The 17967-nt window shown below is 40.4% G+C and overlaps 1 long non-coding RNA gene across 1 annotated transcript; it reads left to right on the top strand.

The window, feature by feature from the left end:
• Positions 1 to 266: 266 nt before the first annotated feature.
• Positions 267 to 6234, top strand: LOC126961460 (uncharacterized). The gene is made up of 4 exons (XR_007728307.1): positions 267 to 367; positions 1251 to 1361; positions 3771 to 4054; positions 5964 to 6234. It is a non-coding gene; the product is annotated as an uncharacterized LOC126961460 (long non-coding RNA).
• Positions 6235 to 17967: the final 11733 nt, after the last annotated feature.

Raw genomic sequence — 17967 nt, 5'->3', positions numbered from 1 at the left:
TACCACTGTCTCTTCAGTAGGCAGGAGAGCTCAGATTCTCTTCGCCTCCTTTTTCTGAGGTTTTCTAGAAGGAAAGGCCACTATTTTGTATCTTATTACTGAAAATATACCTCATGACCTCTAAGGCAAACAACGAGAGAAAAATCTCTTTGTGGAGAGGACAACTAGATATTCAACTTTGCCTCTTACTGTAGAATCTGACCACCTTGGAGTGTTTCATTGATTATGACCTCACCATTCTGACCTCTGCTGGGGGTTGGCGGGGTTGGGAGGAGGTAGCAGTACTTCTCCCTAGCTACCCAGCAGTTGTTTGACTCAACCTACAATACCTCCAGGCTGAAACATTCATAAAAGACTTTGCCAAAGGGTATGGGAAAACAAAAGGGAAATGAACACAAAAAGCAATATGGGTCCAGGCAATTCAGTTTACAAGGGATGGCCCAATGCTGGGAAGTAATACTATCTCATTAAGCATGAAACTTAAACCAGTGCCCCAGGGAATTTTTACCTTTAAATCTACTGTTTTTTTTGGTTCTCCTACTACTCTCTCAGATGAGGACACCCAGCGGATAGAAACCTCTTAGTTTTTAGGAATATCCTCATGTCCTGCCTGCATGTAATGTGTTAGAGTGGAAGGATGTTCAGGGATCATCAAGCAGCGTGGTTTGCCCACCTAGAAGCTCATCAGAATTAAGAAGCTTGGCATAAATAGAGATTCCTGGGTATAGCCCCAGATATTTTGATACCATGTTTTAGGAGGGCACTGGTAATATTTTTAACATGTCTCTGAGGGGATGTACCCTTTAGACCTCCCAAAGATAAGGAAACTAGCCCCAGATGGGAATTTTTCAAGGTTAAATAAAAGTTTAGCGAGAAACTTTTTTTTTTTTTTTTTTTTTTTTTGAGATGGAGTCTTGCTCTGTCATCCAGGCTGGAGGGCAGTGGCATGATTTTGGCTCACTGCAACCTCTGGCTCCTGCGTTCAAGCAGTTTTCTTGCCTCAGCCTCACGAGTAGCTGGGATTACAGGCATGTACCACCACACCTGGCTAATTTTTGTATTTTCAGTAGAGACGGGGTTTCATCATGTTGGCCTGGCTGGTCTCGAACTCCTGACCTCAAATGATCCACCCACCTCAGTCTCCCAAAGTGCTAGGACTACATGCATGAGCTACCACACCTGGCCGAAAGTTTTTTGTTAATGTTTCTCCCCCTCCACCTATCTTGTGCCTCAATATCGGACCTTGGTAGAATCCAAGGGAGAAAAAGGCAACCTCAGTTTCCATGGAAAAATTTCCCTGTTTGACTCCATAATAAAGAACTCATCTCCGGGGTCAGAGAAGAGGTCCTCAGACACAAGAGGTAAGCAGCTAGAGCACCCATCTAGAAGGCATGTGTCCATGTTCCCTTAATGCTTATTATTCGGACCTGCTGAAATCCAAACTATAAGTATTTCAGTGTCTCTACCTACTTCCAAGGGTCTTGGAACTCAAACTGTGGACAGAACACAGGTTTGGTATTAAAGAACCTAAGTTGTGAATCCAGCTCTCCAACTCCTCGAAATAGCTGAGTGACTTGGGCAAATCACTTCCCCTTTTTAAGCACAGCCCTTCATTGACCATTAACGGGCCTGTGATTTGATACAAAGAAACATGCATCAATGGTTTTTTCAGACAGCATCTGGTCATAAAGATGGAGCAAGGAAGGGGCTGTGCCTAGAACCCCCGCCGATATTGGTAAAAGCCATCTCAGCTTTCTTCTCTGTTGTACACACCTCTTCTCTCCCAGTAATTCCGTCCTTGAGAATCAGTCTCCATACTTAGGTGGTGCAGGTGCAAAGAATGGGCACAGGAGGATAGGCGCCACGGGTCATGCTATGAAATCCATGGGCTGACTTTCTGATTCAAAAATGCACTAAGCATGGTACTATCTTAGAGCCATAGGATGTGAAGTCTGGTGGGAGCAATTGAGGTCGTCTAGTGATTCTACCTTCCCTTTTCTGAAGCCCAGAAAAGTGAGTCCTACTCAATGCCACATCACTAAAATTTGTTTTCTCTTCTCCCAACATCAATCCCAATTCTCTTCCTCTCTTCCTTGCCTACCCTGTCTCTCTCCCCTGTGAACTCTTGCAACATTCTTGTAATGCACACAGCACCAGGATGTTCCTTACATGCAGCTTTTTCATTCCTGCACATCTTGTCCCTCTGACGAGGCTGTCAACAAGGCAGGGACTATGCCTTTTGTGTGTCTGCTGTATGAAAGGCTTCACACACAGTGGGTGCTGAATAAAGACATACTAGCTTGAAAAACGCAGCGATGAATATTGCTTTCAGCAAAGAAAGAAAAATGCTGTAGCAAGCATGTGAAGCATTAGGAGAGGTGAGAATGCATATTAAACTCTTCAAGTGACCTTAGCATGCTTCTCCCCTACCATGCTTACCCCCTGCCAGTCCCCTTGGAATGTCATCCTCCACCCTACCTACCACCTTTCAGCTCATTAACCACTTTTCCATCCCCTCTCTCAATCCATCTTGGCCCCATGTCTTGCTTTTCACCACTCTCGCAGGGCTTCCCTTCTCCAGAACATGATTTGTAGAGTTGTTTATGCTTTGTTGGCTGAGTCTCCTGCATAGTCTGGTCTTACTCTCACCTTTTCAAACCATTCCAGTCATAGCCATCTCTCCCTTGTCCTTCTCATCCCCATCTATAGTCTCTCCAACACAATGATGCACTGAGGTTGAATGAAGGGTTCTAGGCACAAGTGAAGTCTGGACATAACTAAGAATGGGGTGGTGGAAGAAGTCATTGCCAAACAGATCCAGAAGGGGATGTCTGGGAAATCCATGGAACAAAGGCTTCTCCAAACTCTGAGCACCGTCTCTATCTCCCTGGTGTCTTTATGCACAGAGATTCTAGTTCTTTACTTTGCCTTGGCTTTCATCAAAATGTCCTATGTTGATTCTCCCTTTCCTCTCTTTTCACCTCCCTTCATACACACCCCTCATCCTCAAACACACACACTCCCCAACACTTTTTCTCTTAATACAAATCACAGGTACAGTTGAAAAATCACAGAGCAGAAGAACAGAAATTATTTTCTCCTAAAAACTCTATTTCCCTTGACTCATTTATATATTGGTATGAAGCCAGTTCTGGAGCTGTGGTCAACAGGAAATTTTATTCAGTTTATCACTCTGTAGTGTCTTCTTTATCAGTGTGAAATCTTACCTGTAGCACAGCGTAAAAAATTCGGTCTCTTTTCCTTTAAAGCAAGCTCCCCCTCCCACTGCCACCCAGGCAGTTCAAAAGGAGATTGTGGAAGTTGGTTCTGGCCCAGTGCCCCTCTGAACAGAGATGCTCACTGCATGGTTTATGTGCATAAGCAGTCGGAGCCAAAGGCCAGTTGTCACCAGGAGATGTATCCAGGCAACCTTGGTGCTAAGCAACAGATTGAAACTCAGAGTGTCCTGGTCCACGCCAGTTAGAGCAGGCTGTTGAGAACTTGGCCTTGACTGGAGGAAAGCTTGATTTGGGTGGGGTGGAGGATAGAGGAGGAGAGGAGAAAACAAGAGGAGAGGAGACAGGGATATGAGATGGGAAAATAGAAGTAAAGAGGGGAGGGAGAGGGGAGGGAATGAGAACAAATAGAAGATGGTTGATCTCAAACAACATTTCTCATGTTATGAAGGCCAATAGTTAAAGAGTAATTTGAGGTTTTAAAAAAGCAACAACTAAGCTTTTTGAAGTGTTTTTGTACATGTTATTTTTTAGGTGAATGCGTTTCCCAGGCATCAAAACATTCTGTCTCCAGGACCTACATGACCTCAATCATCCATGGTCCTGAGATTAGTCTCACCTCACTTTCTGGCCTGCTTCTGCAGATCAGAAGCCCAGGACTGGCCTGGGGGATTTATTCCTGAGGACAGGGCCCTGGCATGGAAATGTGTGTGGGGCAATGTGCCACAGAATGGAGAGAGAGAGAGGAGAGGTGGAAGAGGAGGCCGGAAAAACGAGTCCAACCTAGTGATGGGGCAGAATTTGGGTCAGCCCTTATGGTCAGTATGAACCCCCTCCCCACTTTCTGCTTTCCTGCAAAGTTCTTAGGAAACAGGTCAGACGCTGTCCACAAATTCCCTCTCTATGGATGAGACAGCTCAGTGCTCAGATGATCCAGTCAAGTCTATCACACAGACCAGGGAAAACAGCTTGACAGCCATATTATCCTTAGGCTGGAAATGTTTTGGTCATAGGATAGAAAGACTTGAGGTATTAGAAAGAAAGGCAGCACCTGTCACATGAGCCTCCACCCCAGGGCCCATTGGACTCCCGACCCACACCACCCACTTCTCCGCAGCATGCTTTTCTCATGCACCTCTCATGCAGAGCCTGCGCTAAACAAGCTTCTGCCTCTATCACCACCTCCTCCATCACCACCTCCTCCCATTAGCTGCAAGCAGTTGCCACATGGCAGATATCACATGTGCCACTCATCACAGTCTCTTCTCACACACTAGCAGGATGATTAGATGTCATTTCAACAAGGCCCTGGAATAGGGTCATTAAGAGCTGTCATTCCCTTTTTCTAAGCCAATTTGTCTGTATCAGTTGTTGTCGACCATTAGAGCCTCGCAGACTCACAGAGAGGTGTCTGAGTCGGAAATCATTTGGCATATGGCGAGCACGTGTGCACTTATGAGCTGTGCCTCATCCCTGATTGAGATCTATCATCCCAAGCCAAGGCCCTGGACTCAGCAATTTGCAAATCCCAGACTTTCACAGTTTGTCTCCTCCCCAGGACGATTCCTAAAACCAGCTTTGCCTGGAAAGTACCAGGTGCATTTGGTCTGGAGTTGAGGAGATGTTTCTTTTTGTTTGGCTTTTAAAAGCCTGACAAGAAGAACACTAGGAACATCAAGTCCGTGGTAGTGCCAGATAAAGATAGTCTGAAAAAACTAGGGATGTGTGTGTGTGATAGAAACTAGAAACTATTCAAACGTAAGTTTCCAGGGATTTTATAACACATACACACATATGCTGGCCAAGAACCAGACTTTTGGAAAAAAAATTTATCTGAAACTCACACAAGCCACAAGATGAAATGTTTATTTTCTTTGGTAGAACCCTATGTTTCCAGTTCATGGGCATTTGTTTGTGACCACACACTAACTGAACCCCCTTCATCTACTGGAGGAGTTCTCCTATAATGAGCTGAGAATTCTAATACCTGCTGTCCTTCCATAGTCAGTCTAAATTTAAGCAGCACCCAAAGTGAAGTGATGGACACTTAAGCAAAGCATTATTATGGGCCGGGACCTCACTAGATGACTGAGGAAACTCACCTAATTAGGAGAAGACGACTGTAGAGACTTTGTGTATCTAACGGGAGAGAGTTTTCCAGAAGATGGGCAAATCCCTTCTTTTTAAAGTCACGTATGCCTCCAGCATGGCCAAATTATTCTAGTTTTTAAGGAATCCAGGCTGGGCGCAGTGGCTCCTCCCTGTAATCCCAGCACTTTGGGAGACAAAGGTGGGAGGATTGCTTGAGTCCAGGTGTTCAAGACCAGCCTGGGCAGCATAGCAAGATCCTGTCTCTACAAAAAAAAATTTTTAAATAGCCAGGCATGGTGTTGTGTACCTGTGGTCCTAGCTACTCGGGTGGCTGAGGTTGGAGAGTCACTTGAACTCACGAGGTCAAGGCTGCAGGGAGTCGTGATCATGGCACCACACTCCAGCCTGAGTGACAGAGCTAGAACCTGACTCCAAAAATAAAAAGGAAATCAAGCAAAGAATTCTGGGCACTCCAACTTCTGTTAGCAATTTGAACCAGTAGGAAGAGGGGGGTCTTCCTATTATAGATAGTGATCTGTGACATAAGGTAGACGTTCTAAACAAAAGAAACGAGACTAGTTAAGATCATTCCCCATTTCCTGATTGAACCTGTTGCTTCGTGTTTGTTATCCCCAGTGTCTGCCTTCAACTCCTCCTGACTGAGACCATTGGACCTCCCAGCTGCTAGGTCCAAATCCTACTCCTTGAAGGACCTCGAAACTCCACCTGTGCTGATCAAATTCTCACAATAGGAATAGCACAAAGACCAAATCGCTGAAAAGAGAAATGCTGAATGAAAAATCAAGCAAGAAGTTAATCTGTTTGGCACCTTGTTACCTCTCTTCTGAGTAATCTGGGAGGCTGTTAATTGCTTGATTTACTGTATAGTCACTGCCAACAACAATAAATACAGTTAATTATTATCAGGTAACTCACTGCCAGTAATTACCAGGAAATTGAAGAGAAAGTCTCTCCATGATATCGTCAGCTACAACTCATTATCCTCCTCCTTTAGTATCTATTATTTTTAAAATTTGCTTTCCTTAAGCTTTCTGTAGAAATACCTTGGGTTCTACCAGTGGTTTTCTTTTCTTCCTTCCATTAACGGCTGCACGTTTGTCAAGAAGGAGTAACTACAACAGAATCTGTCTTCACCTGTTCCTACCACCCTGGGAAGCTGAAATGATTTTAGAGCATGTGACCAGCCTGATGGGGTTTCTGAGAATACCCAGTCTTTGTTGTAAGAAGGGATCCACCAAGAGAAATAGGGGGAGAATATCTTGCTCTAACCACACAACACATTTTTGCTTAATTTTCTTAAATCAAGACTTTCTTAGACAGGACTTAGAAGTAGTGTGCGGTAATAGAAACAGAATAATCTTTGGTGTTAGAGACTTAGTTGTGAAAATGTTTAAAGTATTTCTTAAACACCTTAGACATTCAGTTTCCTCATCTTCAGAATAGAAGCCAACGCCGTTTCCATAGAATTTACGTTGTGATTAAGTGGAAGAGTTGCTGAATAAAAACTTTCTGTTCCTCCAGCCTATTCTTATATCTTTCCTTAAAAATTATACCATTTTTTCTTTTTTTTTCTTCCTGGCTTGGATGCTGAATAGTTTAGTGCCAAATTTGTTTATGCCATTACTAAATATACAGTGTATATCATGCGTGCTAACCACTTACAATATCTTATTTTGCTATTTTGACATTTCCTTTTCCCCACTGTCCTCATTTGAATGTTTTAACTTTTCATCTTTTTTTATGTATATATTTATAGAGTCACCTTAAATCCATATAATTAGCATTAAAAAATTCTCGTATTTTCTGTGTTTCTACTCCTGGCAAACTGTCATCTTTCTCTAAACCCAAATCTTTAGTTTGACAAGAACTGAAGAGGGAAAATTTCTCATTAGTGCAGATACACTTTCAAAAAATTGTCTGCCATGGTCTCAGAGCCCTAATCAGACTTGGCCTTTGACGGGCAATGGAGAAGTGGCATTCTCCAAGTGCTTCACTTCACAGCGAGGGGAACGGGAAGGTGCTAATGGGAGACAGTCCGAAATGCATTGTGCCAAAGGTTGAAGAGTTCTTGGCCCTGAGTTGAAATTTCAAGTAACATAGTGGGTCTTTATTGAATGTCTATTATGTGATTTGTCAGGTTCATACAGGTATAGAGACAAGATGTCCCACGTGTTCTTCAAAAATGCTCATTGTCCCCACACTACAGCTGAAGTTTTAGCAAATGATTCATGTATCACAGATTGCCTTACCAAAAGTAGCATCAGTTTTGGTTGTATGCGAAAAAATGGATTTCTATTCTTTTGGAGTGGATGGGGTAAGAAAATATGGGTTATAGTAGTTACCACACAGAGGGAACAAAAAAGTTCCCACTCATTGGAAAGAGTCTCAACTCTGAAAGCCATATATCTTATATTCTATGGGTAGGCTTATCTTAATTTAGGGATTACACCATGTAATTATTGTAAATAAAGGAAATAACCAAGCTATGTAATTTAGTTTGGTCGTATCTGCAGAGGATTTAGAATTCTGGCTAGGACAGAAGATGGCAATGAGTGAACAAAACTGTGTTGTATATGATTAAGAGAACAGTGCAGAAATAACAAATATACCACACACACTTACGTATGTTTAAATCTTGCATACACGTACCCATGATGTTTTGAAACATGTATGCGCCTTAATGGCTAAATCAAGCTAATTTTCATATGCGTTACCTTACATACTTATCATTTATTTTTGGTGAGAACACTTAAAATGTACTCTGTTAGCAAGTTTTAAGTATGTAATACATTGTTATTAGCAATGGCTATCATGTCGTACAGCAGATCTCTTGAATGTATTCCTCCCAAATGAAATGTCGTATCCTTTGAGCAACATTACCCCAATCCCTTCTTTCCAGTCCCTGTTAACCACTATTCTACTCTCTACTGCTATGAGTTCAACTTTTTAATATTTGACAAATAAGTAAGGTCATGTGGTGTTTGTCTTTCTGTGCCTGGCTTAGTTTGCTTAATATAATGCTCTCCAGGTTTATTGATGTTTTTGCAAAAGATAGGATCTCCCTCCTTTTTAAGGCCTAATAGTATTTCGTTGTGTATATATACTATATTTCTTTATCCATCTATCCATTAGGGAACATTTAGGTTGACTCCATATCTTGACTATTGTGAAAAATCCTGCATCAAACATGGGAGGGCAGCTATATCTTCGACATACTGAGCTTATTTCTTTCGGCTAAATACCCATAAGTAGTATGACTGCATCATATTGTAATTCTATTTTTAATTTTATGAAAGACTGTCATACCATTTTCTGTAATGACTGTATTAATTTACATTCCCGCCAGCACTGTACAATGGTTCCCTTTTCTTCCTGTCCTCACCACTTGTCATTTTTCATCCTTTTAATACTAGCCAACAAACCTCATTCTTGACTGCCTTGCCTTTGACTGTCGTCCTTGCTCTGCCTTTTCTTGGGCAGCAATTGGTTATCCAGAGCTTGCATCCTTATCTTTGGACAGTTTTATTCTGACTTATTTCTCCCTTGAAATTTCCATCCTCCCACATGTACCCAGTTCCTCTGGTGTCTTGCAGCCCATACCCAAATCTTTCACAGGACCTTTGGGTCTGTGGAACTCTGCAACACTCTTCTTTGTAAAAAAGGGTGGCGTAGAGTTCTTTCCCTTCTTTCTCTTGTCTTTCTTTTCTTTTGCCTGGTGTATCCTGACCAAATCACCTCCGTGCAACAGTCATCTTGTCATCCTGCCAAGTCCCCACCTGCTAAGGTATTTTACTTTTGAGGGGAAAGGATTGTGTTCCTAAACATCTTGTATTAACACTTCCACCTGATAATTTGCATCTTGTAAAGTGTAGGGTGACTTTTGAGCTAACTCAAGGCATGGCATTAATTTTGTGGGCTGCCCTGTCCTTGACTAGTTGTTTGTTCTTGGATCCTTTGCTCTCCTTGCCAAATGTATATCTAGTCACTTTCATGTACCCCAAAGAGGGGAAGCTACTGGCTACCTGACTCTCAAGAATGTGGAGATCACCTTTGTGTTGGTGAGGCATACTTCGCTTCCCAAATTAATGAAGCAAAATCCTTCAGTCTTCATCTTGGTCCAATGCTGGGAACTGCCTTGGCACTGTGGATACCAGCCCTAGCTCTTCTGTGCCTACTCGGTTCCAAACTCCAGGTGGCATGGCTCACTGACTGTCAGAGGTCTAATACCAGGAATCTCTTCAAGGATGAGATATCTCACAAAAGAGAATACTCTCGAAAAGAGACAGATAAAATGCTGAGCAGGTGTTTCTGGCTTGAAACCCCTGTAGTCTACACAGAATACCTCCGTTGTGTCCTAGCTGCCTTTAACAACAGCTCTGAGGACATAGAGTGATAGAGACTTCTCTACATTGACGGTGTGAAGCGCTACAACCACTTTTGTTGGTTGCTGCAACAGTTTCAAGTTGTTGTTGCTACAATCATTTTTAAAAAACTGTTTAGCATTATACACTAAATTTGAAAATAAGCAGCCATACTTGGACAGTTCTACTTTTAGGTATTATTTCCTATGTCTGCTGTCAAAAGTTACCTCTAACGTGATGGTTTTAAAATAACAGAAATTTATTTTCTCACAGTTCAAGAGGCCAGAAGTCAGAAATTAGTACTACAGGGCTAAACTCAAAGAGACAGAGGGTGATGCTCCCTCCAGAGACTCTAGGGGAAAATCAGTTACTCAACTTTTCCAGTGCCTGCTGGCTGCTACATTCCTTGACTGAAGGCCACATCACTCCAATCTCTGCTTTTGTAGTCATATCACCTCTTCTTCTCCCTTTCTTTCTTATAAGGATACTTCTGATTGATTGAATTTCAGGCCTATCTAGCTAATCCAGAATAATCTCATTTTAAAATCCTTAATCACATCTGCAAAAACCTTTTTCTCAAGTAGGATAACATTTTCACTATTTAGTCTTTTGCAGGTATGTATTCAAAAATATGCACACATATGCACATCAGAAGACATGCTGAAGAAGGTGTACAGCACATATTCATAATAAACCCAAACTTGATATATATTGGATATACTCCAAATATCCATCAGGAGTATTAGATAAACCAAGTATATCCATGTAATAGAATATCATGAAGCAATGAAAATAAACATATATTAACTACATGTAGTATCATGGCTGAATATCACACACATAAGTTTGAGTGAAAGAAGCCAGATAAAAATACATATTGTAGGATTCCTTTTTATAAAGTTCAAAAACAGGGAAAATGAAGCTAGAATATTTAGGAATGACTATACATTGAAGTTTGAAGAGTATGTACTAGTTTGAATAGTATCTTCCCAAAATTCATGTTTACGTGGAACCTGTAAATGTCAGCGGTTTTTTTTTGTTTGATTTTTTTTTTTTTGGAAATAGTCTTTGCAGATGTGATTATGTTACAATGTAGTTATCTTACATTAAGATGGGCACTAAATCCAACAACTAATGTCCTTATAAGAAGGCCCTGTGGCTGGGCATGGTGGCTCATGCCTGTAATCCCAGCGCTTTGGGAGGCCAAGGCTAGTGGATCACCTGAGGCCAGGAGTTCGAGACCAGCCTGGCCAACATGGTGAAATGCAGTTTCTACTAAAAATACAAAAACTAGCCAGATGTGGTGAGTGCCTGTAATCCCAGCTACTCGGGAGGTTGAGGCAGGAGAATCATTTGAACCTGGGTGGTGGAGGATGCAGTGAGCCAAGATCGTGCCATTACACTCCAGCTTAGGCAACAAGAGCAAAATTCCATCTCAAGAAAAAACAAAACAGAAACAAAAAAACAAAAAAACAAGGCTCTGTGGACACACACAGGGAGAATGCCATATGAAGACAAAGGCAGAGACTGCAGTCGTATGTCCACAGCTTGGGGATGCCAAGTTTGTTGGGAGCCACTAAAAGCGTGGAAGAGGCAAGAAAGGACTCGTCTGGAGCCTTCGAGAGAGCATGACCCTGCAAACACTTTGATTTCACTTCTAGCCTCCAGAACGATGAGAAAACAAATTTCTGTTGTTATAAACCACTTGATTTGTGGTTATTTTTTTTATGGTGGCCCTGAGAAAATAATACAGAATGTAAAACAAATAAGTGATAATCAAAAAAGTTGGAATAATGGTTACCTTTACTGGGAATGGTGTGAGTTGTAACTAGGAAAACGTAAAGAGAATTCCAGGGCTGACAATTTTATTTTTCTTGACATGGCTAAGGCTAGCAGGTATCAATAATGATGCTAAACTTCCTGCTTATCCTTACATTCTTTATTCCTTCTTTTTCCATTTTTTAGTAAAAAGTTTTAAGTTATTTTCCTAGGGGTTCTGAGACTTCTTGTGGAGTGACCTGTCCATTGAGGTTTGGAGCTTGCAGAGCAAGTCAGCCGCAGAGTGGGTTTGTGGTGTCAATAAGCAGAAGAGGAGGGATTTGGCTGCATGCATCAAGGAGATTCAGATACGCAAGAGCCTATCAGAAATCTACTTCTTTTTTTTCTTTTTTTTTTTTTGAGATGGAGTCTCGCTCTGTCGCCCAGGCTGGACTGCAGTGGCCGGATCTCAACTCACTGCAAGCTCCGCCTCCCGGGTTTACGCCATTCTCCTGCCTCAGCCTTCCGAGTAGCTGGGACTACAGGCGCCCGCCACCTCGCCCGGCTAGTTTTTTTGTATTTTTTAGTAGAGACGGGGTTTCACTGTGTTAGCCAGGACGGTCTCGATCTCCTGACCTCGTGATCCACCCGTCTCGGCCTCCCAAAGTGCTGGGATTACAGGCTTGAGCCACCGTGCCCGGCCCAGAAATCTATTTCTTCTCCTGGGAGAAAACTCATCCTTACAGAAAAAGGCCATGCCTGCAAGCTTGGTCCAGGAAGGAAAATTCTAATTAAGTCCTTGAATTTGTCAGTCAGCTCTCTCCTTTTTTTTTTTTTTTTAAATTTTTGGAGACAAGGTCGGATTCCGTCACCAGGCTGAAGTGTAGTGGTAATATCTTGGCTCACTGTAACCTCTGTCCCTCAAGCCAGCCTTCCACTTCAGCCTCCCAAGTAGCTAGGACCACAGGTGTGCACCACCACGCCTATTATTATTTTTTTTTTTGTATTTTTAATAGAAACAAGATTTCACTAGGTCACTAGGTTGCCCAGGCTGGTCTCGAAATCCTGAGCTCAAGCTCAGCCTACCCATCTCAGCCTCCCCAAATGCTGGGATTACAGGCGTAAGCCACTGTGCCCGGCCAGCTCTGTCCTGTTTCTAATATCCTCCTTCTATATATTTCTGAAGCTCTGGACATGGGTATTGAGAGAATGGAAAGGAGAAAATGTATTATCTTACTTAAATGTCTTGTAAAGCTTTTTTTTGCAAGAAGGATTTTTGAGGTATGTATATATATACACACACACACACATATTTTATATATATACACATATACATATATTTATACATATATATATACACACACACATATATATGTATAATTTTTTTTGAGACAGAGTCTCCCACTGTCAACTGGGCTGGTGTGCAATGGCACTATCTTGGCTCACTGCAACCCCCTCCTCCCGGGTTCAAACAATTCTCCTGCCTCAGCCTCCCAAGTAGCTAGGATTACAGGTGCCTGCTACCACATCCAGCTAATTTTTTGTATTTTTAGTAGAGACAGAGTTTCACTATGTTGGCCAGGCTGGTCTTGAACTCCTGACCTCATGATCTGCCCACCTCGGTCTCCCATAGTGCTGGGATTACAGGCATGAGCCACCGCACCTGGCCAAAATATTTTTAATAGGATTTTTTTTTTTTTTAAAAGCAGAAAGCATTCTAATTTTGACAAACACTGAATGGCTTTAGAGACCTGAGAGCTCTGTATCTGGGGAGAGGCAACGGCACTTCACAGATAGTAGACATGGTAATTGACCCAAGTTGCTTATAAGTTTATAGGAGCTCCTGAGAGAGATATAGGAGACAGTGGACTGACTAAGCAGTAGGCAGAAGCTTTGTATCATTGGCTGCAGGTAAGAGGCAGAAGCCAAAGGATATGCCAGAAATTGCTCCTGTCAGTGGAGGGTTTCGGGATCCCAGGTCTTTATTCTCACTAGAAATTGCCGGGAATCAATCCTCAGCTTGCTCATTAGACTTGAAGGCAACAGGAAGTTGAGGGAAAAGATGGGATGAGAAACCATAGTTCTTAGTTTCACTGGGAGTATCAAAGAGGGTTTAACATTTCTTACCTTTTGGAGCATGTTCTCCGTCGTCCTCTATAAAGTGAGCAGTGTAACACCTAGAGCACTGAAGACTGGAATGATCAGCAGAAAGGAAATGGACATGCACCAAGTTCCTGGTCTGTACCAAACACTTTATATTATCTCATTTAATTATCACCAGACTAGGAAATAGGTTACATTGTTTTCATTTTACAGTTGAGAATATCAGCCAACTTCATTTTATCAAGAAGAAACATCACCAGATTCATAAAACTGGAAACTGGTGGAGCTGGGACTTGCAGCCAGAGCTCTGCGGCTCTAGAGATTTCAGTTTTCCCACTACTAGCCCTGCTGAGATAATGTTTGCGAAACAGCCCAGTTAGAACTATGAGATCACCTAGAAACTGAGACTGCATTCTCACTTATGTAATTCAACGAAGTCAACATTAAACTGTAAAATAAGTGTAAGGTAGTATAGCAAAAATCTAATGAGTATTTTAATAACTTTTCTTAAATGCCAGATGTCCAGTTCTTCACCAAAAAATTATTTTGGGGACCCTTCCTTTACTGTTGCTCTGGATGTATTCTCAATATGCTCAGACAGTTCAGTATTGGATATAACAGCAAGGGGAAGACACAACATCACAAAAGTGAGGCATAATTATTCATTTTATAACAATTATACAATAAATAATTACTTATTACAACATTATTTGTATTCGGAAAACTTAGTTGATAAGACCAAATAACACAGAGGTGGGATTGAGAGGTAAGAACAGGTACATGAGATATGGAGATCCCAGACTGGTATTCCATTGTACTACCTAGAATCCAGGAGATTCTGAGATACTTTTGGTCACACTATTGTTCACTTCCTTGTAGAAGCTTCCCTTTCCCACTCCACTGCTGCCCAGCAACCAACACTCTATCAATATCCAGTTGACAGTTTGCTCCCAGAACATATTCTCAGATCATTTTGAAAATGCGAACATTACAAAACTGAAAACTAGAATTCATAACAAGACTATTTCCATAATATAAAAGGTAGTACAATACAAAGAAAAGAGCATATATGGGCTAAATATATTCCTTTTCTGTTTTTGATATGATTTGGCTGTGTCCCCAACCAAATCTCATCTTGAATTGTAGCTCCCATAATCCCCATGTTTTGTGGGAGAGACCCGGTGGGAGGTAATTGAATCATGGAGCAGATCTTTCCTGTGCTGTTCTCTTGATAGTGAATAAGTCTCACAAGAGCTGATTGTTTTATAAAGGGGAGTTCCCCTCCACAAGCTCTCTTGCCTGCCGCCATGTAAGATGTGTCTTTGCTCCTCCTCCACCTTCCACCATGATTGTGTGGCCTCCCCAGCCATGTGGAACTGTGAGTGCATTTAGCCTACTTTTCTTTATAAATTATCCAGTCTCAGGTATTTCTTCATAGCAGTATGAAAGTGGACTTACAGTTTTTAAATTCAGCAGTTAAAAAGAAAACTTGATACATTATTTCTTCCTAATTTTCATATGAAAATGTCACTCCCCCAATTTCTTTAGTTGAGCATTCAATGAATTTATTTTCATCATTTCAAAACTACAAAAATAATTATTTAAAGCTAAGAATTTAAAATTTTAATACAATTTGGGCCATATCACATGAATTTGATATCAAATATTTGCTTTGTTATTCACTCTAATTCACATTTTGTTTTTTCTTTGATCTGAGAGATATTTAGGAGTTCTTAGTTTTTAATTATGAGTGATTTGGGATTTTTAAATAAGAACTTTAAAAATTAATTTATAGAATGGTATCGTTACTGGAGAATATCACCTGTAGTAGTAGTTTGTTGAATTTTTTTCCCATTATATGGTAAAATTTTATAATGTTATATAAGCACTGCAAAAGATGTTTTACATTAATAGGAAGAATTTGGTATTGATATATAGGAATTCCATTTTTTTTGCCTTGACATTTTCTCAGTCTAATATTAAAGCTATGACTCTTACTTAAATTTTTTCTTGAATATGTTCTTTTCCTTTAATTTTTCTTGTTTCATTTAGTCTTGTTTAGTTTTGTCTTAGTGATGTCTTTATAATATTCCATATAACTTTACTGCTCAGGTGAATCCACACGTCTCTCACTGAATTGAAGAGATTAGTATATTTTACCTTTATTTTATTTTATTTTTATTTTTATTTTATTTATCTTATTTATTTTTTGAGATGGAGTCTCACTCTGGCACCCAGGCTGCAGTGCAGTGATGCAATCTCTGCTCACTGCACCCTCACCTCCTGGGTTCAAGCAATTCTCCTGCCTCAGCCTCCCAAGTAGCTGGGACTACAGGCGCCTCCCACCACACCTGGCTAATTTTTTGTATTTTTAGTAGAGATGGAGTTTCACCATGTTAGCCAGGAGGGTCTTGATCTCCTGACCTTGTGATCCACCTGCCTCAGCCTCCCGAAGTGCTGGGATTACAGGCATGAGCCACCCCACCCAACCCGTTTTACCTTTAGAGCCGTAGTTAAAATTTCAGTCTCACTTATAATCCTATCATATGAAGTTTCTCTACTGTCTCTTCTCTTTCCTTATTGTCTTTTGTTAAATGAACTATATTTAGCTTGTTCATTTCCATGCCCACTATTTCTGAAGATAAATAAGTCGTTACTATGATGATTTCTTTGAAGTTTCTCAAAAACATTTTCCAAATCTATGTTTGGAAATGAATAGGACTTACATTGATGTACCCTCCAGGCAAGAGTTTGGCAACATTTTAACTTACTTTACTTTTCCCCTTTCACCTTTGTGGTTTTTGCTAATATAATTTTGTTACTATAATGTGATGTAATCTATTAATAAAACTACAGCTCTTTTAACAGTTTCAAATTAATAAATTCTATAATATATATTCACTGTTTCAAGAAATACTTTAATGCCTGTGTTCCTTTTGAACCAGACTTGTAATTTTAAGACAATTCTGTTTTACTTATTGTAGGACTATCCTTCCTTCTACACTACAGTTTTCCCATTCTTGAGCACTAATTTGTTCAGCATAATAAAGTTGTCTTCAAGTAATTATTCTGTCAAATGTATATTGGGGTGTTATATTTTCTTTTTCTTTTTTAATTTTTAATTTTTATGGATATATAATAGTTGTACATTGTTATGGAGTACATGCAATATTTGGATACAATTATACAATGTGTGATAATTCAATCTGAGTAATGGAGATATTCATCACCTGAAAGATTTATCATTTGTGTTGGGAACATTCCAAATCTACTCCTCTAGTTAGTTTGAAATATTCAATAAATTACTGTTAACTGTATTGCTTCGTGGTGCTACTGGACACTAAATCTTATTCCTTTTATCACACTACATGGTTGTACCCATTAACTAACCCATCTTTTCTGGGCACTTGCATATCTGCCAAGAAAATTTTAATAACTATAAAATTGTTGCATAGTACATGTTTTCCATTACTATAAAGTTGCTCTGTTATCTTGTGGGTTTCAGTGTTACAGAGGAGACTCCTGAGGCCAGTGCAATTTGGACCTTCTGGAAGTGTACAAATTAAAGTTATTTTGATTGTAAGAGAAAGACGATGACTGTGACTAACTTAAGAAAACAAGGCATTTGTTGAAAGGATCACTTTATAAATTGAAGGAATAGCTAAAATTCAAACATTGGGAAGGTTAGAAAGGTCAAAATAATTACTATAAATGTATGGATCTTTCTAGGGTGAAGCTATTATAGTAATTTAGCTTGAATACTTCCAACAACTAAGTGTTTCTATCCAGGTTTCTCAATCATGAAAAAGAGAATCAGCCTTAGGGGGTACTGAAGACCCCCTAAGCCAGTTTGACTGATGCCCCATTATAAGTAACCTGATTTTTTTCTGGATGGAATTTTACAGGATTTTTATTCCTGTTATTTTTTTAAATGCCAAAATGGGTTTAGAAGCCCAGGTTTTTCCTTAGTTCAGAAATAATTTCTTCTAGCACAATAGCTTTATTGTTTCTATTTATTTTGTTCTGATCTCTTCTTCCAAAATCCCAGTTATCCGACATTATGCACTTGTCCTTTGCCTTCCATACTGGTGACCATTTTTATGTCTTTTTCTTTGGTGTTCGGAGAGAGACTCTCAGTTGTTTTCTACGCTTATTGATGTTCTGCAGTATCTTTTCTGGTTTCCATGGGCTGCCTGCACTCCTTGTCCTGAGGCTTCTTTTTCAGAACACATCACTCCAACCTCTGCTTCCAGAGGTTGTCTTATCTCCTTCTTCTGTTGACCTTCTCGCCCTCCTCTTAAAAAGACCTTTTATGATTTTATAGGGCCCATCTAGATAATCCAGTTTAACTCTTTATCTCAAGCTCCTTAATTTAGCCACATCTGCAAAGTTCTTTC

This window comes from Macaca thibetana, chromosome 8, assembly GCF_024542745.1.
Source record: "Macaca thibetana thibetana isolate TM-01 chromosome 8, ASM2454274v1, whole genome shotgun sequence".
NCBI lineage: Eukaryota > Metazoa > Chordata > Mammalia > Primates > Cercopithecidae > Macaca > Macaca thibetana.
Note: the sequence above shows the minus strand (reverse complement) of the source record. Positions and strands in the feature narration are given on the sequence as shown.